Source organism: Aedes aegypti, chromosome 1 (assembly GCF_002204515.2).
Source record: "Aedes aegypti strain LVP_AGWG chromosome 1, AaegL5.0 Primary Assembly, whole genome shotgun sequence".
Taxonomy (NCBI): Eukaryota; Metazoa; Arthropoda; class Insecta; order Diptera; family Culicidae; genus Aedes; species Aedes aegypti.
In genome coordinates, this window is record NC_035107.1 from 194,643,900 (window position 1) to 194,671,080 (window position 27,181).

Here is a 27,181-nt window from a genome sequence, read left to right on the forward strand (position 1 = left end):
AAATTTGTCATTTAGATAGTTATTTTCCCATCAAGTGTTCAAGGTTAAACTGAACATCACGGTCGACCCATTTAAACTTTAAGCTAAGTATGCTGTTTCGCTCAAGAAAAGTAAAGAAATTTCTTGACTGAGTGGGTCAAGAAATTTCCTACAGAGAGCCCCATTTGAAATGACATTTCTTCTCAACTGCGTACTGCGATCAGAAAAATGTGATTTTCTTGACCATTTCTTGGGAGAAATTTTCCACGGATCGAGATAGGCGATTCCTTTTCTTGTCAGTAGCAAACCGGCCTTTAAGCTAAATGCTGTTTCGCTCAAGAAAAGTAAAGATATTCCATGACTGAACAGGTCAAGAAATTTCCTACAGAGAATCCCATTTGAAATGACATTTTTTCTCAACTGCGTACTGCGATCAGAAAAATGTGATTTTCTGGACCATTTCCGGAAAGAAATTTCCCACGCATCGATTCCTTTTCTTGTCAATACCATACCAGCCTTTAACAGTTGAGTATTTATTTAAGAACAAAGTTGACAGATGGTTATTTATTGTCAAATTCACGGGAGCACAAATCTCCCAACTTGTGGGGAACGTGCCTTTGGAGCCGGCCTTCTGAACACAGTTTTTTATAAGAACTAAGTTTTTGGAAAACACGGATACTCTTGATGAAGGTAGTGGTTTGTGAATAACCAAACAAGCGAGACCGTTTTTCGTTTTCACGTCATCGGAGTGTTTTTTTTTTTCATTCTGCGCGTAATTTGTGTCACGCAACCAATCATGTGGATGATGTGCTCCAAAAACTATTCAACTATTACCAAATACCGGTGAGATCTTTTAATGATGGATCAAGAAAGATCATTTTTTATGATGGATATTTGATTGTATTTCTATTATTGTATGTATTTTGGGTTAGGCTGGGACCACCAGGGCACCCAAATGAAGCTTTGGCAGGAAGCTTAGGACTGCCTCCTCCCTGTTAACATTTCGAGGATTCAGAACGGATTGAAGAGTCTCCATCTATTCAGAGTATTCTGTCAATCGAGAGCTTGATTTTACAGTTGTTCGTGAAGACTTTCTTCTGGAAAGAGATTCTCTTCCGCTGACGAGGGTTTCGTGTAAGTGTCTCTGCTTGCGGGTCCGCATATCCATTATCGGCCCTTCATACAGGACACTGACTGATTGCTCAAAAACAATAGTAGAATCTTGATTAAATCGCTTTTCAGATTATTCCACTGCTTTACGCTGACCCCTTGCTACAAGAGATAGTAAAATCAAATCATCAACATGGAAATTCTTGATGACAATGTGGAAACTCTAGTTTTTGCTGAACACTACTAAACAGTGGCAACAACCACGAGTATACAGAACTTAGACAGAAATTTCTTGATTCTAAAAGCACTTTTCCTGTGAAAATCCTTTATATGAATAATGCTAAAACTGACAGTGAAATTCTGAATTCTAAACGAGACATATTCAGGGCAATGACTTTGATGAATTATCGAGCAAGTGTTGTTAAGCGTCTCTCCACATGTCATACTACGGACGTGGCCGGCAATGGAAGTTGCTAAGTCTTTTCATCTGTGGCTTCTGATTAGAGAGCTAGTTCTTCCAAAACTGTTTTGCCCAAGTAATTTTAATGAGAGCGTTCAAGCAAACAACACTCCATGTTAACTTTGACCACATTTCGAACCGCCTCGACCGAATGTTCGCCATCGCAGCGGTGCATGCAATCAAAGTGACGGGGATTTTTCTTCGCTCTACGTAAGTATATTTTGTGCGTCTCGTCTCGACTCTTGAGCGAAGCGCGAATGACTTTGTTGTATATTTCGCTCCAACAGAGACACGACGCTGTGGGGATTTTTGTGTGCGGAAGGCCGAGCCTTGAATCACCGCGCGTTCTCAGTTGACTGATCGTCTTGGTTCAGAAGCACACCAATCTATTCTGTGTGTGTGATTCTGAGCGTGGACTTCACGAAAAGTGGTTTTTCAAGAAACATCGATGACTCGTCTACTGTTGGGGAAGAATTTCTAGAACCGCGACGGAATCGAGATCTTGAATCGAAAGATAAGTTTTGAGTAAAAATTGGTACTACTCACTTAAATTATTTTACCGACCTCGGCCAAACGATTCATCGTGAATCAGGCATTGTAGAATTTGTTCATATTTGATTTACAAGTACGATCAAAACAAGTGAAGAAAAACATCCCATCTGTGTCGCTCCCTGATCGGCAATATTTCGCAAGTTCTAACAAAGTTGATAAACAGCAGCAGCGAACGAGAGCTTCAAAGAGAGAGCGATAATAAAACCCATGTTTCTCGCTTCTTTATCATTGTGGGTAGGTGTTTTATTTTACTGGCACGATAAACAATCCCCGAACATCCGATAACAATGGGTTTTGTCATGCACTGCTATCCCCCCGTTCTAATCAGGTCTGCAGCAGTATACGATAAATAGGCAATCATGATGTGCTACAAATCATGATTGGTACAGAGAGCGATACGTGAGAGATTCTCTCAATTTTCGCAGCATTCTATCCCTGTCGAGAACCAAAATGCTTGAGAATTCGATTATTTTCAATACCGAATTTTAGTACTTCTTTTACTAAAATGACGGCAAATCAAATTTTGCACGAAGATCTCACCGAACGTTGCCGAAATTTGGTAAATATTTACCGAGATCTCGGTAAAAGTTTTATTGAGTTTAGGCAAACAATTATTGAGTTCTCAGCAGTTGGACTTTCGGAAATACATTCACCGAGATGAATTTCAGAATTCTGTGTATAACAGCTTTCGTTTTCTAACCTAAAATAATAAGTTTGACGTGTAGACGATGAAGTTATCGTTTACATGCAAACTACGATTATTATTAGTAGTTAGTTAAAAATATGGGCTATAACATCTGATTTACAGAACATTCAGATCTTGCGTTTGGTATCATAAGGGCGTAAATCAAGAGAATCCATCATCCTCCAAACCCCCGAGGGGCCACGATTCTAGCACCTGTTGCATACACGATTAAGCTTTAAAAAAATCGCTCTCTTTCCAAAACGACACGAGCATACAGGAAGCCATCCGCCCTCGAAGATAACAACAAAACACATGCTGCTCTCGCCGAATAATGACGGCAAAATAAACGGCGCTCATCGGAAGTCTTGGGGGTCTGACGCCGGACGGACAGCGTGTTACGGAACTACCTGCTCGCCGAGCAGCAGCACGCGGTTTCCACGTTTGTTTATTATTTATGCCATTTAAATTTAATTCAGCCCGACCGCCTTCCCCGTTCTGAGAGTGTGTCTGATCGCAGTCGGCGTCGTTATCGTGTTATCATTCGCCGACTTCTGAATGTGGCGTCGCGCGAAACGAGAGTGAAAGGATTCGGTGTGTGCTTGTGCTTGCTCTCACGACGCGGACGAATCTCGTCGTTAGCGCCGCGGCAACGACGCTGGGTTCCGCCGCCGAGAAGCTGCACGACACACGACACCGAATCGATTCGAATCCAATAGAAGCAGCCGTTGCATATTTTAATTCATGTCGATAACTGCGAATGGTGGGCGCGAATGTCGTCGTCATCGAAGCGAATTCGCGTGAGAAAGGCATTCACGCGAGAGATGTCGAAACCGTTCGGCCTGCTGCGATGGAGGTCATGAACAAGGACGCAATGCGTGGTGCCGTAAATCGAAGCTACGCAGGTTTAATGACTTGGGACTTTCTTGCATCGTCCATCGTCCATCCGCTGTTAACGAACGGTAAGGATCTCAAAAGCGGGTTGACAGGTGGACGTCACGTGGGGGTGAGCGTGAGTGTAATGTGAAGCCATCAACCACCCGATTTGCGGCCACTGAGGATTTGAAAGGGAGTAAGGTGAAGCCCTGAACTCATCTCTGTTTGGCGAGACTTGTCCCTTCTAACGTATTATGGAGTTGCGATTCCATATCTTCACACTATTCTTCAGAGTAGAATGCTTTCGGAACCATCCGTAGCAGAGTTTTCAATTGATTCCAACATCCTTCCAAGCAAACAAAATACGTAAAACCATCACTTGACTCTGATTCAGAACGCCACCCACTCATCTACAACGACGACGACGACGAGGAGGGAAATACCATCAGCAGAACAAGCTCATCGCACAAAGCTTTTCGACCGTCAGAGCGTTCATCTATCGCCGTTGCCATGGCTACGGCCAGCTTCAGAACATTATGGTACAAAATATCAGCGCTGGGCGAGGAGAGTTCATGTACACAAAAAAGCGAGCACATAAACATGCTTCCGAAGGGAAAACCACAGCACCGCAGCTTGGTCCGAAGACTGAGGCAGGAAGAGACGAATGCACGAAGGAGGAGGCGAGTGCTCTCGTTCTCTCACCAGAGCCGAGCTTGCCTGATGGGCCAACGTTGACGGGTGTAGATACGTAGTCGTAGATAACTAGTTGGGGTGGTACATATAGCGGTAAATGGAAAAAGCTATGTATGCAGCAGCAGCAGCAGCAAGAACAAAACCTCCTCGTCGGGATCCAAAGAGGCCGAGAAGTGGCACAAGGACGGATGGGCAGGAAACCCATCGCTGGCTGTTGCTGATGCTTCAACGAGAGCTTTATGTGCTACATAGAGAAACAGGTCGCAAGGGGGTGAATCGGGTTTCCCATTTACCACCCCTTTTGGTACAGCTTGTACATAAGCAATCCTGAGCGTGAACAAGGGTGGAAAAGGACAAAGTACCCTCTCGGCTTGCACATAGCGCGTTTATGTGCTGCCGAGACTTTCAGACTGATAAAGCGCGGCTGGAGGCGCGGGCGTGGGAGCTTTCCTGACTTTTCCCAATCGACCCAATCCGATAGTGGGTGGTGGGTGGATGGCTTTACACAGGACAATCACTTCTCACAGTTGACAGCGCCGAGAAACGAGTTTGTTCGGTTGAGTATGTTCTACATAGCCAGGGTAAGGGTAAGCGGAGTGGGACAGCAGCTAGGATCGGTGGAACGTAGATAAGGACGAGCGCGTAGGATTCGCACGGACGTCACAGGGCAGGCATGGGCGTTTTCGGGGGATTCCTCGTTACCTCGATGTTGGAGATTTTCCCTAACAAAGAATACGGATGATTTGTGGCGTAATGGACTCTTGGCTGTAGACTTTGGGCGAAACCCTCTAAGCTTCTGACAATACCCTGTCTGTCTACGCTACTGCTCATCACCATTACCGCGTGAAGTGGAGGACATTCGGTCCGTATTCGAGCTGAAACGCACCGAACAGAGTTGTTGCCTTAGATCGGTGGAAAGCTGTGTGCCCTTTTGAATGATTTATTGCTAATGCCCCCGTGTCGCCGCTCCCTGCGACGGTGGCGTTTTCCATTAACCTTAGTGAAGCTTCGGGTTGGCAGGTTGACAACGAGTCCTTGTCCAAAGCCAGCCAGGATACCCGCACGGCATCGGGCTTCGAATTGTAGCCTCGTTGTCAGCGGCGACAGCGACGGCAATCGGTTCGCTCTGGCTCTTATAATTGCATGTTGCGTCCAGAAGACTGCCGCCAGTGGACTGTGAATTGAAATTTGTATGTGCATTTCGCACTGAACACTGAAAACTTAAAAGTTTTCCTCCTTCAAGCCATATGCCGATGACGACGAGAGAGAAGAGAATCACCGGCGACGGCTGCTTTTTAAAAGAACTCCCCAGCTCTTACGGAGCCTTGACCACGTGTTATTATTTATTTCTCTCAGTTAAATTTTTCCGCCTTTTACTTCCTCTATTTACCCTCAATTACGCACGCATAATGAGCGAGTTAGCAGGGGGTTGGGTTGGGAGGTTTTGAAGATTGCCGAGATTCTCGGCATTGCTGTCCGTCGCATAGAGATGGTTGGAAGTGCGTTGCAAGACGCTCCGCGCCGCGTGCCGAGCAGGTGCTTCCAAAAAGTCTGACCCAATTCTTGGGAGCAAAACCGGTGCATCGAACTTGCAACAACAGCAGCAGGCCGTGGCAGCTGCGAATGCATCTTGCATCGAACTTGTACGACTCTTGTATACTTGCACACGTAGTGCGCGTCGTCGTGTACTAGTGCAATCTAAGTACGTCATGACATTATGTATACACACTAGAAGTACGGGATTTTTTTTCGGGAATCTGGGGAAAAGGGCGCGCGTGCAGTGCACTGCACGGAAAAGGGTTTGCAAAATTTTATACATAAAATCTAAGTTTTCGCTATCGTTTTCTTTTATCCTCACACGCGGACACGACCTCCCCGGAACATCGGGTGGAAAAAAAGTAGCCTGCTGCTTGTACAAGCAAGCATGACGAGAGAGCGACGTCGACTAAAACGACGACGAGAGAAGCATGCTTTCATAATATTTTATTTTATTGTGGTATTTATTTTATAAATCAACAGGTTCCTTACACTCGAAACGCTACGAACGCTATTCCAGCACTGCAAGTCGCGTTCGGCGGCGCGCGGGTGTGGAGTGGAATGGTTGTCGAAAACTCTCAGCGTGTCCCGAATCAAAATTGCCAGCTGATATGATTGGTACTTTTGCTTTTGTTGATGATATCGGCTTCGATACGCCTGCAAGGATTATATTGGGGAAGTTTACCTTTATCTGTCTTCGGAAGTTCCCGTTGCGTACACATCACGTTAAGCTAATCAAATTCCGAAAAAACAGCTGGCAAAGTTGACGTAGAAACTTCTGGAAAAAAATCTTGTATAATATCCTGAAAAATCCTTATACGAATTTCTTGCTTCTTTTGTAACCTTTGTAGCTTTTCCTGGAAGAATTTCTGCAGGCCTCTAAGATCTCCTGGAGTGACTACTGAAGAAACAATGGAAGAAGCGCAATAGCTTAAGAAACTGTTGGAGAAATCTCTAAAGGAAATTCTGGAGGGATCCTCAGAGAAACCACTGTTTCTTTTTTCTAAGCCCTGTAGCTCTTCCTCGAGGAGCTTTAATTGCACCTGAATTATTCAAGGGAATTTTCTATGAATTACCGTGGAATACTTCTGAAATTTCTCTTAGATTTCATACGATTGCTTTTTCCAAGGTATTTTGAGAGGTTTTTGAAAAAAAGACCGTCTAGAAGTTGTTTGTGATTTCCGCTTATAACATTTGCAAAGAATCACTTCAGAAAGGTTTTCCATTCCTCACAGATCATTTGTTCAAGAATTATTCTAGGAATAATTCATCCAGGAATAATTCTTCGAGGAATCCTGGTAGCAATCTCTACAGGAGTCCCAAGAGGTTTTTTTTTGCTTGAAAACCTGGAAAAAATCTTTGAAAAACGCCCATGGTGAGTTAGGAAGGTGTCAACATTTTCATTTTACGTTATTCTCAATTGAAGGTTTCCCTCAATCTAGGTTCCTTGTTCTACGTGACCTTAGGATAATGTATGGACTTCATATTGTAAATTTTGCACCTTATCGAACGCGACGATTTGTAATCGTCACCGGTGAAATCGTCGCCAAAATCGACACCAGCCAAGCAACCGCTGTGAATTTGACATTTCACAAGTCTTACCAACACAAAGACAAATCACTTTCTTTGGTAGGTTTCCTGGCGAAGATTTTTTCAGTCTGTTTGAAAGTTGGCGGCGCGTTTTATTGTGCATGAAACACACAATATAGAAAAACTTCGTTAAACTAGACTCCATCAGCATTTGTTCGAGAAATCACTCAAGGAATTCTCACTTCTACTCTTAAGCCTGATTTGCTGCTGAACAGGAATTTCTAAAGAATTTTCTCGCCGATTCCTTGCAGAAATTTTCTACAGCGACTCCCGTTTGAACTGAGTTCTTTTCAACTGCGTACTGCGATCAGAATAAAAGCGCTTCCTTGATCGATTCCTTGCAGGAATTTCCCATGCATCAAGATAGGCCAAGAAATTACTTGTCAGCAGCGAATCAGGTTTTATTAGAAACCCTTCTAGAAATTATTTCAGAAACGCCCAAAACATTATGGCATGAGGTACAAACTAAAATTGTTTCACCGACCTCAGCAAAATAATTCGCCGAGAACCTTGTGCTGCTAAGAACTTGGTAATTTTCTATATTGAATTTGGTATTTATTTTACCGAGATTTTGGCAATTCAATTTTTACCGAGATCTCGGTAATGATCTAAGTGATTAGTGTACTGAAATTCGGCAAATAGTTACCGAGATATCAGCTGTTGGATCAGGTCCGTCCCACTCGGGCTCAGATTGGGTACCACTTCTAGTACTGCATTTGGTCCCTCGGTAGTGCAAAAAGTACTCAAGTTTGACAGATCGCAGTACACTTTTCACGGTATTCTAGATTACCTTATGAGCCATAAAATTTTGGTCGACTGCAAGTGACATGGAGGTCTTTAATTTGTAATTGGTTGGATTCTCGACGAATCCGTCTATTTTCGAATTTAAGTTTGTAACATCTAGAATGCTAATAAAAGTGTACTGCGATCTGTCAAATTCGGTTACCGCAGTGACCGCAGTACATCGCGAGGGACCGAATGTATTGCTAGAAGGCCCAACTCTGAGGCCCAACTACTTTTTCTTTGATTAGACAAATCTTCGGCTAGCATTTCATACAAAAAACGCTACATAATGTGGCTCAGTTATTGATTAAATAGAAAGTGAAGTTGAGTCTCTCAATGTTAGACAGCTCCTTTTGAAAAGTTACGCGAGAAATGTACAATAGATGGAATCGAGCAAGGGTTGTTTATCTCAAAATTCTTACAACTTTGTATAAGTTGTAAAAACAAGTTATAATCTTAGATCTGTCCCATTAGAAATTTGACATTCAATTATAAAATGAAGTTCCTATTATTCACTAGTACGCACTGAAACTGCTGAAGAAGGCACATCAGCACCCTTACTGCATTGAATCATTTCAATTAAAGAGGGCCCATAATCGCACCGGTCAAGCCCATTATACGACCGTGAAGTTGTAGATCCGCCACGAACTGGTTGCATCTCCGAAGGAATCTCTCCGAGAAGAGTTCATTCCAACGTGGTGGCAAAATGCTGCACGTGGGAGCGTAAGCGAATTCCGTGAAGACTTATGCGCCAATCAAGCGCTGCTCCGCGGATAATGCTGGCGGAAGAAAAGGGTCTCAGTAGGCTCCGGTGACGACGACGCCAACCGTGCTCTCCGAGTTTCGGGATCGTTAGGGTCGTTAATATTTGAAGCAATTCCATTTCGGAGTTCTGTTCAGTGTGCGGTGCACACTTCCAGGGAACGGATCATCCGCATCAACCGCCAACCTACGGGGTGCTCCACCGGGGCTGCCTGGATTACGGCGGTTCCGAAACAAGAGCGGTCGGGAATCAAGAAGCGGAGAGGGGCACAAAACCACCAGATTCATCCGAATCCCATCCTATATCCAAGGAGGCTGTAGATAGAGGTATATGCAAAACTAAAGCTCTGCCATATAAGCTGTAGAATTTTTTCGGTTCTCTCTCTCGGTGCCGATGTACATGATGTGACCTGGCTGCCTATCCGTATGTGTGCATACATATCATAACGTAAATATGTGAAGGTGCATATTCCGATGCACAATTTTGCAGCAGAATGTGGTTCTGGCGAGCTCTCATCGGGGCACACAAAAGAGCGTCGCAGCACAGGAAAACACATAAATAAATTCCTTCATCCATTTTCGTCCGACATTCGTGCCGTTGATACATATGTGCATCGGGGCCTGCTGCTTTTGCGGTGCACTGCACAGCACTCTGCCGAATGACATATCGGCTGACAGTTGGACCCGGGGACCTGCTGCAGCGGGCCAATGTCGCTGCGGCAGCCGAGGAGGAACTTATTATTTATGTACACACAGCAAAAGTTTAAAATTAAATGTTTCCATGGTGACCGCACTCAATCATGCCCACAAGCCGGCAGGCAGCAGGCGATGAAAATTGGCACTGATAGCGAAGCACTGACGGGATACCAGCCACCCACTTTCAGAGTGGGTGGCAGGGTGATTTAATCGAGCATACGCGCTTTTGTGCTCCCACACACCAAAAGCGGCGGCTTGTTTGATCAGGGTGTATAAGTTATTCAAACAATTGCACACTCCACATGCATCCCTGCAGGGCTGCAAATAAATAGCCCACGGATGCGATGGGAGCCTGGCGACAAAAGCTCAGTGCACGCAGTAAGCCATGATTGCGTTACATTCAAAGGCATGTGACGTTTCCAACTGTCAAAGAATGTTGATCCTGTGCGTGGATTGGAGCAAAGTTAGCCATGCGCCGGGACTTTCCACCGGCAGCTGCTTGCTGCTAACTCTAGATTCCTCTGAGTCAAGCGTCGCGCAACCCAATTTGCATCTCAGAGGATGACGTCAGTTGTTTACGTGCGACTGCGACGGCGATGACAGCGGAGCAGTGCTGTTGTGTGTCACGTTTACTGAGTCATCTCTCACTTGGGTAGAGTGTAGGCATGCATTCCCCCCGTTGTTGTTTGAATGGTCGCGTTACATGGCTGATTCAGCCGACGACAATGACTGTGCGCTCGTTAAGTTGCGCGCTCATGACGAAGATAAGACTACAGCGACATCGAATCGTGCGACAGCCTTGGTAGAACAAGTCCGTTTCGTAAAGTGTGAATTCAGTCCACCCTGTTTGTCAGTGTGAATGGGGCGAGAGGGTGCGTTATCATCATCATCGACGCTGATTGGGCAATTGCCCAAACTAGGTACGACGCGCATTTGAGACACTTTCATCGCGGCGCAACTCCGCGAGGGAAACTTGGCGGCGACGGCTACTGCGATGGGGAGTTGCGCCGTGGTGTTGAAACTCCTCATCGCGAGTAAGCGCGTTGCTTGGCTGACTCGCTGCCTGCTTCGATTGGATGCAGTGTGTGAAATAGCATTGAACACAATCACCTCCGCTGGAGAGCGGAGAGGGCGCGCGGGACGAGGAAAATGAAAAATTTCTACACACAATTCGAACCGCGGACGGTTCCTTCGATCGGCTCAGTTGGTGGAATCGTGCGTCATACCAGTTTTGTGTATGTGTGTGTAGAGAGACGCAAACTCGGTGTAGAGCTCATTGTATGTGACTTTGTGAGGAGGTGGAATGAAACCTCGAAAGTTGGCGTTCGAGCAGCAGTAATAGCACCAGCAGCAGCAGCACACATTCAGAAACTAGTTTCGTTTGAGTGCCGCGCGAACAACGGGGCATAACACACGTAGGTACGCTACGCAGCCGAGGAAGCTTAGAGCTGAAGAAATCTACACTGGAGCGCATTCGAGCGGCGCGCGGAGACGGTGGAGCGCGCTGGGAGAAGCGCTATGATGGAAAAAAGAAAAGAAATATTTTTGCCTTTCTTGTAAAGCTGGTCGCGAGGAATGGCTGTGAGTTCGCTTCGCTGATCGAGTTTTCGATGAAGGTACAGATCAAAACAAGAATTATTACACTACTGTGTCGTTATCTAAAATTTTCTGCATTGATTTCATGGATTGACATTACAAAAACCTTACAATTGTCGTATATGTATTGGTATAATACCACATTAGTAAGGTTCCATTCAGAATTGTAGTAAAATCTCGCTCTCACTGGATGGGTGTGGTAAGCCGAAATGAAATCAGCGAGTCACAGAAATTATCATCTACTAGAAACCAGATAGACCGACCTCACCATCGTTGGGTGGATCGATCAGGGTTTTTCGATGTTACATTCGAGCGAATGAGCGAACGAACGAACAAAACGAAACTCTCTATGTGGAACGATGACAGCAGCAGCAGCAGCAGCAATAGCAACAACAAGGGAGCGATGGCCCTATCTATGGGGGGATGGTGCAGAAGTTGGTTTCTAACTATGATTACTTAAGTTTGCTTTGAGTCAAGCGTGAGTGAGAGAGAGAGAGAGCGTTGGGGAATGGAAAAAGGGTGGCATATCAACCACGCTGTAACGGTCAATTCAAATAGCTAAGCTCGATCCACTCGCGCCGAAGGGTGCAGTTTTGAACGATAAAACGTGACGAGGGTGAGGTTTGGTGGTTCATAACCTCAATTGAGATGTACCATGGCTAGTCGATCAGTATGGGAAGGCAACGCTTGCTGTGATATGAGTTGCGGTGTTCCCTGGAATTGTGAATAACTCATTTGTTTCCGTCTTTCCGGGTTTTATCGGTTTTAGATCAGTGTTTAAATAGCTACAATGAAACCATCATGAGTTGATGTTCCATGACTCGATATCGACTCATCAAACCATGGTTTACAGAACCCAAATTTGACGGCTACTATGATGGTCATTCGAAAAAGCTTACCAAAGGATTTCTTCTCATAAATCGAAATTTCTTGAGTATTGACTTATAGAAATTTCTTCGTAAAACGATGAACTGGATTTCAGATAAACCAAGTAAAAATATTGCACTTTAATCCGTGCTAATATAGTGCTATTATAAACTGACATTCCCTATATTAGCCGTATAATAGCCCTGAAAGCCCAAAAAAGCGAATTAGCGGGCTAAGGGTTACTTGGAAACTTATTTATTACCATTTTTTTTTTCTAAGTTTCGGCTTTATCAGTCTATTCGATGTCCCATGACTCGATGTCGACACATGCAGCCATGCTAGAAATCAAATTTCATGGTTAAGGCTGGTTTGCTACTGACAAAATAAGGAATCGCCCATCTCGATGCGTGGGAAATTTCTTCCCAGAAATGGTCCAGAAATTCACATTTTTTTGATCGCAGTACGCAGTTGAGAAGAATGTCATTTCAAAGGGGCTCTCTGTAGGAAATTTCTTGACCCATTCAGTCAAGAAATTTCTTTACTTTTCTTGAGCGAAACAGCATACTTAGCTTTAATTAGTCTCTAAAGAGCGATTATGAAATCTCCACGAATTGATGCTCTTTGACTCGGGACCGATAAAATTTCATGATTACTATGAAATGCCTCTGAAACATCTTTCCAATGGATTTCTGGTCCATGAATTCATGAATATTTCTATGCGTCAATGATTTTTTCGATATCGCCTCATGTAAGCTTCACTTGAAACGACCTTTGCTTCCAACGTTTCGGCGTTCATTTCTCCTTCTTCAAAGATTTAGAGGCAGTGTTTCTTTTTTTTTATATGATGCCTGTAAATCTTTGAAGGAGGCAAAACATACGTTGAAACGTCGGGAAGTTGAAGCAAAAGTCGCTTTAGTTCTAGCATAAATCCGTTGAAAGTTGTAAAGGCATTCTATATTAGTCCAAATACTATGATGTTGTTGATTTTGAAAATAGACTAATTAAAACTTTATTAGTTTTGTTCTCATAAATCTATATAAAACTTGCATAGTATACACTTCATCTTTTAACGATGTTCAAATGTCCAAATGATTAAAACGGAACGCTCGGAGAAGGAAGTGTCGTTGATCTCTTAGATCTCTAGAGGCGACGAAAACTTCCACTGCTCCCGTAGTTATCATGAACTATTCCCCGTCTTGATAGCAAGTTGGGGTTGAACCGCATCTTTACCCTTCTACGTATATAGAGCCGACCTCGACTCGAAAAACGGCGCCAGGGGTGCTTCTGGTTAACAACACGCTGTTGGTGGAAGAAATCGCACACGTGTGCTGATTTCTCATATCCTTTCGATTTTTTTTTGCTGCTACCAAGCCAAACTGCTAGAGCTAGGCAAACGAATCAACTGAGGAGGCGGTGGATAACGACGTTCCGTAGTTACCAAACGTTAGTCGTCGTCGTCGTCGCCGCCGCCTTCGTCTATTGTGGCGTTATCGCTGGTGGATGACGTTTTTAGGGGTTGATGTTTCTTCATTTTTGACGCAGATAGCACAAGAAGTCGCAGCCGGAATTTCATTTCGCATGGATAACGCTGTCGTAGACGAAGTAGAAGTCGTAAAGGTTCCCCGCACGCATGGCTGGAGTGCGTTGGGGGGGCACACATGTGGACGGTTCGAGGAATCCGTTTTTATGCCCGCAATGAACCTTTTGTCGCACGCAAAAAACAAACTAAGTAGGCCGCGCGTCGAAGGATGCATTTTTTGTGGATACTTGGATGTATGATTGGTTGAATCGCTCACATTGGAAACACTTTTAATGGTTCAAGCGGTTTTGGCTACACTTTTTATATTCTGTTGATGTGTAGGGTGCTAGTGTCTAATTTGGACCTTTGTTTCTATTCTAGATTGTTTGTCCATGCTTTTGTTAACTACTCGAAATACTCTTTGTGGAGTCCAAGTAAGCTACAGATACTTGGATACAGATTGTTATTATGTTTATTATGTGGCCTACTACTGCAAACTGGCCATGAGTTGTACATTTGCGCTTATACCCTACAACCCCACAATGTTGGTCCCATCTACCCCGAGTGTTGTCGGTAAGCTTTCGGGTTTCATCAGGATCTCTAACACATACGGTAGCAAACACATCGAGAGAATTCCGAGTGGATCACGCACCCGGGTGATCAGGGAAATGCCATGTTCGCTTTATGTGCCCCATCAACTCCGGCCCAAGCACACAAAGAGCATTAAGGAATCATCCGGAGTTGTTGGGCTGGCAAAATGGGACAACACGGCCCGACGAGAGGTGTGAGATAATGATTCCTGTGCCTATCCTCCCGCACAACTGCCACGGAGTAGGTTGCTTTGTTTTCAACCCAAGGAACGACGGCGGCCAACATGTCAGAAAGAAGAACATAGAATCTCATTTATGTGCGAACGTAGCAGGCAGCGGCGGCAGAAGCGTGCTCTGAAATGGAACAAATGAAAAGCGCCTGCGCACTTGACACGCTGCCTGCCATAGGATTCCTAGAGGGGGATTTAGGGTGGTTCATTTCCAACATGCAATCCCCCACAGCTCTCACTCCCGGTTGTTAGAGTTCGTGCTAGTGGGCGATGGGAAACAGCAAGAAGAGCGAGAGCGATCGATTGGGTGAGTTCCCGAGCATGAACGAATAACTCGCACCTAAGTAGCGTATTTTAGTATCTTACTATAATTAGTCTAGGTAGTCTAGGTATTGTCCACACCTCAATTTGGTATTATTTTAGTATTATGAACATTGTTTAAAACGATTAAAAATAACTCAATTGGGTATTCGAAAGCTATCGATTATTGAAGGTACTCTTTTGGCACTCATCGCATGAAAATAGTGGCGCCACCGTATATGAGCAGCATTGTTGTTCTGTCAAACACACAAGGCTACGGTGGCGCAATCTATGCTTTTCATAGCGGCCGTTTTGGTAATTTTAATGATCCATTGAGGACTGATAAAGGTATTGAACCTGATCCAATTATCAGTAGGCTGTTTGTAGGATACGCATGAAGCTAAGTATGCTGTTCCGCTCAAGAAAAGTAAAAATTTCTGCCCAAGAAATGCTCAAGAAATTTCCTACAGTAAGTTCCATTTGAATTGACATTTCTTTTCAACTGCGTACTGCGATCAAAGAAAAATGCTTTTCTTGGGCATTTCTTGCAAGAAATTTCCCTCGCATCGAGATAGGCGATTCATTTTCTGTTGAAGTGCATACTTCGCTTGAGATATCGTTTTAGGTATTCTACTTCTGTCAAAACTTATTCTCAGGTGGTGAGTATTGAAAACTATCTGCTATGAAATACCCTAGTTTGGTATTCCGTAGCAACTTCCTTCTGTTCGGGTTACGATGGTCGGAAAACGAGGGGAATTGGGATCAACCATGCCGCCAACGTCGTCGTCGTAGCTGCTGGAAGGTGAATGAGGGAAAACTTGAATATTGTTCTATTCCGAAAATAGAATCACCCAATAGGCGGGAGAATGAGACGTCATACGTCCCTCCAGTAGTTATACGAAACACAACAACGGCGACGACGACGACGACGATGGCATCAGGTATTGAACAAGGGGGAAAGCCAGGGACTTCCAAGGGGACTTCCATGCTTGCTTGCTTACATTCCACTCTGGTCGAATGACGTCGATTTGGCATTGTACAACAGGATGCACCGATAGAAGTGGCGAAAAATCAATTCAATGTGGTTCATGCAATAATATTGGCTTTTATCAAGCATTGCGGCATGATACGACGATTCACAGAGAAACAAATTTTTAGCAATTTTTCATCGTAATAGGCTTTTTTTTCAAAACGTCCATCCGTCAGGAAACGGCCTACTTTTCCACATCAAACTATGTATGGTCGTAAGAGTTCGTTACGCAACTCATATGAGTTACGGAAGATTACAATTCGTAACGCTAGATCACTACGTATATCGTTTCAGTACAATGTCATACGAAATTTGGCGTAGTACGCACAGAAAAGTGACAGCTCCATTTGATTTGCACGTCAGGCGTTACCGACTGCTCAAAGAATTTTGATAGCGGAATCATTCTTGACCGTTTCTTGTCCTATCTTTTTGCACAGTACGGTTCAGCTGTGGACTACGCTCTAAATAGTTGGGTTAACTACTATTCCTCACAAAAAGCGTTACAAAGGTAATCAAAAATGATAAATTTCAGTGTTACATTTTTTGTTACGTACTGCCTCGAACGTAACTGAATTTGGCTTTGATTAAATTTAGCGTTTCAAAGACGATTGTTACATGAATCAAATCTGACGTTTGGTGTGAATACAGAAGATTTCGAATGAATCATCCAAATGTTCCCCCTTTTTCCAACGCAATCTTTAGTGCACATTCTGACGACAGCCGTTCTTTCGTAGCTGCAGAGAGCTAGGGAAAAAGACGATCATCATTCCAAACCAGGCTTGGGAACTGTGACCACTATTTACCACAGTTCATCGATTCTGCCAGTCAACCAAAACACAAAGCAGCAGCAGCATCAATACCATCAGGTGTTTCGCTGCCAACGGTTCACACACTGCTTGACTGTTTTTGTCTCTCCTCTATGACCGTTTTCGGGCAGCCATCTCGAGGTGAATGATTGGAAAAAATGTTAAATAATTCAATCGCTAATATTTCGCTTGTGTTTTAAACTAATTGAAATCTATTAGCGCTAATAGCAAGAGCACAATCATTCCGTTGCGATACATATAAACAAATTCAATTTAATGCTGCCTTTATCGAGCAAAAATGCAAAACCCCGAAAACCGCAAAAATCGCGTCACCACTGTGCTTGAGTCATTTCGCATTCGGGTTTGAAAAACGTTGGGAAGAAGAAGATTACAGTTTTGAAGAGCCGTGACATTTTTTTGTTTTGAACTGTCATGGTTTGCTTTGGATTTTGATGGTCGTGTAGAAAAATGTGAATGTCGAGGTGGTAAATGTTTGCTACAGTACATTTCCCATCCCTGTTCCAAACAGTCAAACAGCTACGAAGTTTTTGAGGGGTGCATCGGCAGCGGCAGTAGGCAATGACGACGGTGGTGGGTGGTGATTCATCCATCCTCCGATATAAGGCCCAACTCGTCGGTTGCCTTGTTCAATTTCTTCCGACGTCGCCTATTTGGATGATTACAATTTCAGGAACAACGAATCCATGTGAGAGGACGCGCACTGAGTGTGCGACGATGAGCGACTCGGATTCCGGCTGTCAAGTGAGTGTTCGACACTGCAAATTCTCGACACATCATCGAACGTTCATTTGGGCTAAGCTGTTATTGGATAATTGAACCTAATTGTGGGTTGGATCATCGAAGTTAAGGAGGTTTTAATGATACGAAATCAGTGCAACTTCTTCTATAGTTCTATAACAAGATATCAAGTAGTGCTCATAACAAAAAAGAAAAAGAAAGCGTTTAAGAGGAAATTTCTAAACCAGTTTTTTCGCACAAAAATCGTTGCGATCTTAATGAAAATATCATTGCATTGCTTTTGCTATCTAGAAAGTTATGACATGATTTCCACTAAGATTTTTTTTTAATTTGAACGAAAAAACATGCTTTATGATGTTTGCTGATCATTGAATGATGGATTCTTGAAATTTAAAGATACTTTTGCAAGTAGAATGGGAATCCATAATCCGGGTTTCGCCATTGAGTCGAAGTTTTGCAAACCTTTGTGGATTTGAGATATAATTGGCCACAAGAAAAATCGGTTGGAAACATCAAATATTAAAAAGAGCATCTTTACTTATAGTATTGTAATTGTAGTACGCGAATTCATGTTCATTCAAATTCTTTTAGAAGCAAATCAATAGCAGGTTTTACCATTTCTTAAAATCAGTAATTACGGAAGTCAAATGGGTATTCTACATTTCATTTTTGCAATTTCAGAATTGTGTTGCGAAATGTTTCATTACACAACTCAGTTGAGTTACGTAATGCACTCAGTGCACTATTGGTCGTTGCGAGACGTGACGGATTCGCGTGATAATCCTTCAAAAATCACAAATTACCGAAAAGGCTATTTGAAATATCCTTCACTGCATTGTGCAAATTCCAAAATCGATCAAAACTATTGGGAGAAATGTAGGTAAGACGCTTTTCATAGAGCTTTTCAATAGGTAATCTGAATTTTCAACCTAATGAATCATAGCAACCCGGTATTTTCAATAGCGTTTGACATTTGACGTTTCAACAGTGCCGAACATGAACTCGCCTTCTTAGATTTTCGCAACCGTTACAACGGTCAAATTAATGAATACATTGTGGTCCATACCCAAACGACTTGCCGCCATCCATTACAATATCGAATCCGACGTTGCATAATGGATGAACTGTTTTCGAAACTTTTGGCACCAGACACAGGAAACTCCAAAGGCTTCCAAAAGGGAGGGCAGTGATTGCAATCGATCTGTGGAATTGTGCTATTTAGGGAATGAATCTTTTGAATTGATTAACACTCCTGGCGATGACCCGGTGTCGATGAAGGCAAATCGGTGTGGTGAGCTTACACGCTCACATACCTACGCTTCATCTGTGAGTTCTCGTGGGAGTACGTTTGGGGTCAGTTTAATTAAGCAAATGGAGCCCTGTCGCCGGTGCCCAGTGCCCCGTGGCCCATGGTGCACATCAGGATTCCAAATGTGTACTTGGTGGAATTGGGTGTAATAAATTGAGCTTCCGAGTCTGTCCCGATGTGCGAAGGAATTCGATGAGCTCAGATATGAATTTGTAACAAACTGAAAGTTTGATTTTTCGCTCTCCATGCTCCTAAATATCTAGAAATGAAAAAAAAAAAATGATTTGATTCTTATAGATGCGTCTAAAATAGCAAATCCAGTAAAGGATAAAACTGCAGTTACACCCTAGCAACTTTTGTGGTTTTATTGTGCTTCCGAAAGTAAATTTTGGTCATTAATTGGCTTTACAACCATGATAAAACTCAAATTCTTTCTGTGGAACGATTATATACATACTAGGTAGAAATGATTGTCAGATAGTCTAGTAGGCATTGCGCTGGATTAACAGTATAAATAACTCTGCTTAAATTTCCAGTCCGGTCACGATTTCTATTTGTAAGTTTTCTCGGAGTGTCGATGATAGTTTTTAATTATGTTTTATGTACACAATAGAAAATACACGCAAAAATTGTTGTGGGTGGTACCAAAGACACATTAAAGACTTCCATGTCCCTTGCAGTTGCCCAAAATTTTATGGCTCATAAGGTAATCTAGAATGCCGTGCAAAATGTACTGCGATATGTCAAACTTGGGTACCTTTTGCACTACCGAAGGACCAAATGCAGTATTAGAAGAGGTACCCAATCTGAACCCGAGTGGGACAGATCTGGTGGTACGCTGTTCATAAGTACTGTGAAATAGGATAGGAAAAGAGCTGTACGCTGCTGATAAGCAGAGAAGATTTCGTAACGTCAGTAATGCCTGCCGTACAAATCAAATGGAGCTGTCACTTTTCCAAACGGATAAATGTTCCGCTCAACTATTCCGACAAGTGACATTCCGCTCCTACTGGTTATAAGGATCAACTTTGGTAATTAGGAAAAATTTTACTTGAGCACTTTACTTTTGAAGTCCGTACTGCACTATAAACGGCAATTTAGTTAAATTGATGATTTTCTTTTGAGTAGTTTACATCTGAATCAATTAACGCATCAAACGTTACACCGTAGCTATCCGTTCTTACAGGAGTTGCACACCGCTTCTTTCTCTATCCGTTTGAGAGTGGAAAAAAATGGCCAAAATTTAATCCGAAAGATCGTCCCGTCATTTCTCCGAAGGTACAGAGCTTCACAACGTGTCGTAGTGCATCATAAGACAGCAAAGTAACACTCGAGAAAGACACAGCCGAATGAATGACGACCTCAAAGAGAAAGGAACGAGAAAAGTTTCCACATAAGAAGAGGAAGGGACACCCACCGACCGTCGAGCCTAAACTCCGGTCATAGGAGCTTGGTGGACGACGGTTGCTTGGATGTTGCGTTGCACACACAACATTCCTTCGTCCGGTACCAACGGGTGACACGAGGAGCTTCGAACGAATGCCTACAGCAAAAGGGAATGTGTGATAAACAGGCACAAGATCGAATGGGTAACCGGAGGGTCCCAGCGGAAATCGGAAACCCTGAAGCAAGCTTTGAGAATTCACTTGAAACGAAGCATGCAGAAACGTCATTGAACACAACACGCTGATGAGGCAAAAACTCTTGCGGAAATGTTAGAATGAAAGAGGAAGCAAACATCCCATTAGACCTGGTTGCATTCGAATTTCCAACGTATCAACGCATCGATTCATCTCGGAAAATTTGGCGGAAAATGAATGAGATGATGAAAAATCAACAATTTGTTTGCTCGTTTGTCGCCTGGAAGCATGACAGCAGAACGTCCGGCGGTGACAGTGAGAAAGTTCGAATAAGTTCTCAGAAGATGCACGTCTTGGAGTGGTTTCGTAGCGTAATCCATAGTAAAGCAAAAGACACGCTACGAGTGAGCTCAATTCATTTTCAACCCGACGAGGAGAGGAGCATTTTTGTGAATGCGCTTACCATTGCGTTTTTTTGTCGGTCGAAGGGAGAGTGGGAAGAGCAATTGACCGAATGAAATATAATACAGTGGAATACACAGCACAGCAAGTACAACAGGAAAAATGCTGGCCGTATTCTTATCAGAGTTTATGTGCCGTGCATGTGGAGTAGGTATACATACTTTTTCGCTCTTTCTTTCGATCGCTCTCTTCGTGTGGTCGTCGTTAAAGAGTGCAACTAAAATTGGCCAATCGCGTTGGCAAGTTCAGGTTACCAGCTCATAATTCGGTGAGTGGATTATTCCTGGTCTTGATTGTGTACATTCTTGATTATGGTTTTGAGCTGGAAACATCAAAGAAGGCTTAGCATGGCATTCCCTGATTGAGTTTCCATGATAGATTCAATCTTCCAATCGAAGTGAGCGGTTTATGACGTGTCGCTCATCAGACGAATGAATCATAGTAACCCTAGCACAGAACTGCAAACTTTTCATGGCCAATAAGATGCAGAAAAAATCCCATTGCAGGAGACTATCGGCTGTGCCGAAGAAGCGAGGCGGCAGACAGTCGGTAGCGGAAAACTTGCCAATTCAGGAAAAGTTGAATGAATGAAAATGAATTTGTTGAGGCTGTTCGCTGCGTCGCTCCTCCGCCGTATATACCAAACAACATTCTAATGGGAAAATATTAAAATATACGAGCAGGCAAGAGAAGTAGGGCCTCCACCGTTCGGCAAGGTTTCGACACTTCCGACGTTCCGATGTGTGGTGCTCGAAAATTTTGCGTGCACGAATTTAGGCCAATCGCTTGCTGCTCGGTCGGTAGTATAGATTCGGTCTTCCCGTCCTCGTTGAAGTGGGTTGGCGGGTAGACAGGCGTTTAGCATATACAAAACATACGCAGCTTACGGCGGTGAGATATATTAGAGAAACGAAAGAGAGTGTTGTAGGCAGCACACGCATCCTATTGCAGACTGGACCGGCGATGGTTCGGTCAAACGGAGTTCCAGCATGGATGGGGATGGGGTTACAGACAGCGCGCGGCCGTCGGAGGTCCGCCGCCAAGAGAAAATGAGAAAAGACTTACGCACATACATCAGCATGTCCCTGCGATCTGACGTATGTGTAGTAAGTGGATTTTCCTCGTAAAAGCTCCGCACGTTGCAGCCAGAAGTGCAAAACGGAAGTGACCGCCGCCTCCGCTCACTTTGCACCTCGGAGCTGTACGGTTCGCTATACTACAGACGGCTTGGTAGGCACAGCAGGCCGTGCCAGACTGTTTGCGCGTTGTCGTTATGAATGAGAAAATCTGTACGCAAAGGTCCCGTCCGTCCATCCGCATCGAGAAGGAAGGAGGGCACAACTTTGTTTATTATTATTCATCTGTAACTCCGGCGGAGAACGATACACGTGCTCCAGGAGATTTGGCGATGCAGCGAACGCACAAAGGTGCGGTGAGTGAAGAGGAAATGCTAATAAGGTAAACCCGATCGGACCCGATGATGAAGGGTGAGGTGAAGACGGCACGACGCGTGCGATCAGCTGTCAAAATGTGAGGGATGATCGCTCGCACGTGAGTGCACTGAGCAGCGCAATCGAGGCGCGACGTAAACGAAAAATGAGTAAAACACTCGAGAGCGCTTAATCTAATGGTAATTGTTTTAGATCGACGGACGGACGGTTCAACGAGGATGATATCTCGATCTCGCTCTTGTTCTGCGACGCAGCGCGATCTCAGCGAGAGCATCAACATTCGAAACCGCTCTTCTCATGCGCTATCACTCTGTGACGAGACCTGTGACGAGACCTGATCCTCGAGGTAAACAAAAAAAACCCATAAAATACATGAAAAATGTGAAGTAGTGCAGGATGGATAGGGATTAACCGCCGAAACGATCCGAGGCGAGATCCGAGTTCCGTGCCGCCAGCGAGAATCGAAGAGCATGAGAGAACGATCGCAAAGATCGGAGGCCGCCGCACCGGGTCTAATCGAAGTAGGCGAGAGTTCATTGACGAATACATGCTTCTATTGAAGTTAATTATGGTTAATTATTCACTTTAGGGTGCGGAGCGCAGAGAGGCTTGAGCGTGGTTTGTTTTCAAACCATATCAACCAGACGGATAGCTGTGAGAGAATGCCGACTGGGGCTTCGGAGCGGTTTTTTGCAATCATCTGCCGGTGACAGACGAGGAGACGGTAGATCGGACGTGCAAGTGTTGATAACAGCAATGGTACGAGTATAGATGTAAACAAACGCATGGTGCGGTAATTGGAAATGTTTGCGTCTATTTTGGGCGGGCTCGGCGAAGTGGGTGCGATCAGTATCGCGATATGTTTGTAGTTTATTCTTGAATAGTAGTTGTTGGACATTGTTAATTAATCTGCAATGTAATTAGTCTGAACATCTTTGTTTATTTGCGACACAAAACACAGATTAATGCAATGGCAGGCAACTGTAAAATGGTTATAAGCATGATTTTATTGTGGTTTTAAGGGATAATTTCTGCCTTTAAGTCAGTTATAAAACCATGAAAGAACCTTAAATGATACATGGGAATAATAATTGAAAAAGCAGGGTGTAAGTTGATTTTATGATAGGAATCTATGGGTGCTCGTGTCAGACATTTCACAAGTAGTTAGTACAACTCCTAAATGTTATAAACTTGAATAATTGTGCGCAATTTCCTCAAATTGAGACGTTGTCTTAAGGCTCTAGTAAGGTCGGAGAATCTGTCAAAATTTACAAAGCAGTTTTCGTCCGAAAGGTCAACAAACCACGAAAAACGAGAACTTCCACGTTTTTCAATTCTAGATTTGTTATCCATTCCGGAGAGAACTGTCTCTTTCGTTCTTGTAAATGCATGTTTCTAAATAGAACCTTGAGCAGACTTCATTTTCTCAAAAAAAAAAAAAAAATTCCCTGAATGATTTGGTAAAAATCCTCACTTTTAGGGGTTTAGATTTGCTTAAACGGTGTCATTTATGGGAGTGATCATTTTTTCATAGTTCCTAATGATGTGGAAGAAATTGTGCTAAGTATGGGATGTACTAAAGATTGTATAGACATTACTATGGGTAATGCTAAACTTTTGTTTTTGGCCATCTCTTATGATCCTTTCTAAAGTGAAATCTTCCTCTAGTTACAACTTAGCTGAAGACCACATTTTGTTTGGACATAAGAATAATTTGATCTTTATAATTGAAAAGTTAATATGTTTGCATTATACCTAATTATCTGCTCGGCAGGCAACAGTGGTGTTCATAGCGCCAAAAAATGATGATCAATGTAATCCAGGCTACTATTTTCTACTACAAAAAAGCAGTGTTGTCCCGAAAGCAGTTGAATAATCTTATGGGAAATCAACAGACGTTCAGATTGTTCAAATCAAAATGCGATCTACTACTTTGGTGAAATTTCTTTTTATGAGGCTGTCAACTTTTCCGTAGAATATTAATCAAACTTCGAATGGCGTATGCTTAGCTCAATTTATTCTGAATTTCAAATTTTGGAGAGATGGTATCTACCATAATTGACTTCTTTCAAGCATTTTTCTTCTTCCTGTCTTTAACGTCCTCACAGGGAAAGAGCCTGCTTCTCAGCTTAGTGTTCTTATGAGCACTTCCACAGTTATTAACTGAGAGCTTTCTTTGCCAAAGTTGCCATTTTTGCATTCGTATATCGTGTGGCAGGTACGATGATACTCTATGCCCAGGGAATTCAAGGAAATTTCCATTACGAAAAGATTCTGGACCGACAGGGAATTGAACCCAGACACCTTCAGCATGGCTTTGCTTTGCAGCCGCGGACTCTAACCACTCGGATAAGGAAGGCCCAAGCAAAATTGTAAATTTCCATTAGTCTAATGCGCAGTCTAGTAGATTTGATGATAGAGAGAAACTATCTGATTGGATACTCTGTCGACTAATGGATGAGAAGAGCAATTTTATCTTTTAGATTCAAGTATAATTGAGATGATAGCAGGATACATAGTTTAAATGAAATAATGCTAAAAGTTAGCTTTTACTACAGTTAACTCTTCCTACTTCGATATTTCGTAGCTCGATATCGAGTCAGAGAACCATAGTTAAAGTTTATTTTCATGGCTACCTCGATGGTCACTTGGATCGTAGTTGCACTGGTTTTGTGTTCTGTAATTCGATACTTCCCTTCAGTATCGAGTTATGGAGAGTTGACTGTATATACATGACGATGATGTAACAAAATTTCTCAATACGTGAAGGAACACATTTAATTTAGAATGCCGAATCTCGGCTAACAAATTTCACGCGATCTTGGGAAATAAAAGCTGAGTATCAGTAAATTGTGCTTCGTTGTTAAGCAACCAGACATTTTGATTGCTGAATCTCGTTTAAAATTGAAAACCGAGATTCGCAAGGTAGAACTCGTGAAAAAATCTTAATGTTGAAGTTAGTGATTACTATGATCATATCAATCGACTACGCTCATGTTAAAAACTATTATGAAATTTCAGTTAACTTACTCGAGCATGGACTACTGAGTTGCTGATGATGTTAATCGCCTACTTGTAAAAAAATCGACCATCAGTACATTTCTGCAGACATGAAAACGCAAGACAATACCATTTCTCATTATTCTCCTCAAAATTAGAGAATTTACACCAAAGCACATAAATGCAAATCATGCAATTTCCAGTGACCATTAGAATACCCCTAATGCACATCCCAAAGGTGTGCACAATTCCCGCCTTCCCACTTTCAAATGCGTGTAATCCATCTGGAATCACCTGTAAACAAACTACCGTAAAAGAAAACAACCACCTTATGCTTTGCGCCGTGCTGCAGTGGCGCTTAAAATCTCCCCCATTAAAATAAACCCATAACCTCTCGGTCCCGAGTTTTTGTGCACCTTGCTCTCTGTTCATACACATACACGAATCCCATACGCCGTGCGTTCTTATAGCATTCATGCTTCCTTCTTATGACCTTTGATTGCGCTGTTTGCCCCTGTAAACCACCGCTTGCTTTTCCTTCGCCGAACATATTTTATGCTCATCCGTGCATCGTTTACTACGATTTCTACAAACGACTTGCACCCTAATAAATAAGAAAGCTCACACGCGCTCACATCGTACCGTAACGTTATCATAAATCTCTTCTTGTATATAAGTTAGCGAATGACACACGAGAAGGTATGCGAAAAACGTGCGCGCCTAAAAGGAAAATTCTGACGTTTTTCTTCGGATCGTCATCCTTCCGTCATCGAAACATCGACACACACACCTCCCATTCGACAGCCAAGTGCGGCACCCATCCATCAAAAAGTCAAACGTCCTTCCGATTATCGTGGTCTTCTTGTTTCGTATTCATTCTTGTCGTATTATATCTCGGGGGGACCAATGCAAATATTCATTCATTCATTCGATTCTCTCGTCATCGGTCAGCGCGCCTACTGTGGTTTCGAATCGAACGCCTCTCGATTCCTCCCAACGAATAGGGGATGTTTTAGGGAGAGGAAATAAAAATAAAGTCTAATGACATAGATTGGGAGCGAAACTCTTGCCCTTGGACTGGAATCGGTTGCAGAAGCTAATGAAAGGCAGAGATAAAAAGGACACGGCCGAGAAAGTAAATAAACAACCAGGATGCGCTTCTTTCGATTCTGGCTAGACGTAACAAGTGACGTCATGAAAAATTGAACGTTTAATTGGAAATTTTTATCGTTTGCTAGAATAGCGACGAGACAATTCTTTTCTCTCTTATTCGATACGTTGAATTCACAGTATGTTACTATCGAAATACTCAGATGTTTTCTTTTGGTCTGTTGCTTCACTCTGATAGCATTTTAAAGTCTGAGCCTACAATTCTATGAGATTTGCGATTCATTGAAAGAAATGCAATGAAACATGTTTTTTGCTTCGAGTTTCCGATAATAGAACCTTGGATTAACCCGTTGTTCTTATGAGACGTATGCCGAAGAAAATAGACTGCTGACATTAAGAACCCTACAAATGAGACAACTGAGAACTTGCCTCGTAAAAAAATGTTCAAATTTCGCTCACCACATATGATATTTAATTAATATGTATGTGAAGTCCTCGAGGCCAACTAAGATGAAACTCTAGGGTTCATGGAAAACCTAGCTTACTGTGATCAACAGTCGATGAGTTTTCTTGAGTTTATTGAAACGTTAGCCTAAAAATTGAATTTTTGCATGATTTTCCAATGCGAAAAAATCCAAGCAACTCACTCCCGAAAGAAATCAGCTCTTCCCTCTTAAAATCTTGTACACACTGCACAACCACCAGCAGCCAATTAATGGTCGCGAGTGAACGGGAGTTGCCGTAAACAAAAAATGAATTGCTTTGCGGGTTTCCTTCTTTGCTTGCATAAATTTGTTGCGCTCTTTGCTAATATCTAGTGCTGCTGCTTGCTACACATTCTCTCTCTCATTAC

General features: G+C 43.1%; 1 protein-coding gene across 2 annotated transcripts in view; it reads right to left on the bottom strand.

Annotated features, from left to right (window-relative positions):
* LOC110680661 overlaps positions 1–27,181 on the bottom strand; it is a 66,302-nt gene that overhangs the window by 37,741 nt on the left and 1,380 nt on the right. The window contains exons 2-3 of one of the 2 annotated variants that reach the window (XR_002502966.1): positions 25,317–25,320; positions 17,545–17,555 (exon numbers count right to left, since the gene is read on the bottom strand). The exons of the other annotated variant lie outside the window; for it this stretch is intronic. The gene's annotated coding sequence lies outside the window, so the exon portion shown is untranslated. Of the gene's footprint in view, positions 1–17,544; positions 17,556–25,316; positions 25,321–27,181 lie in introns of those variants that run through there. 2 annotated transcript variants of the gene reach the window in all.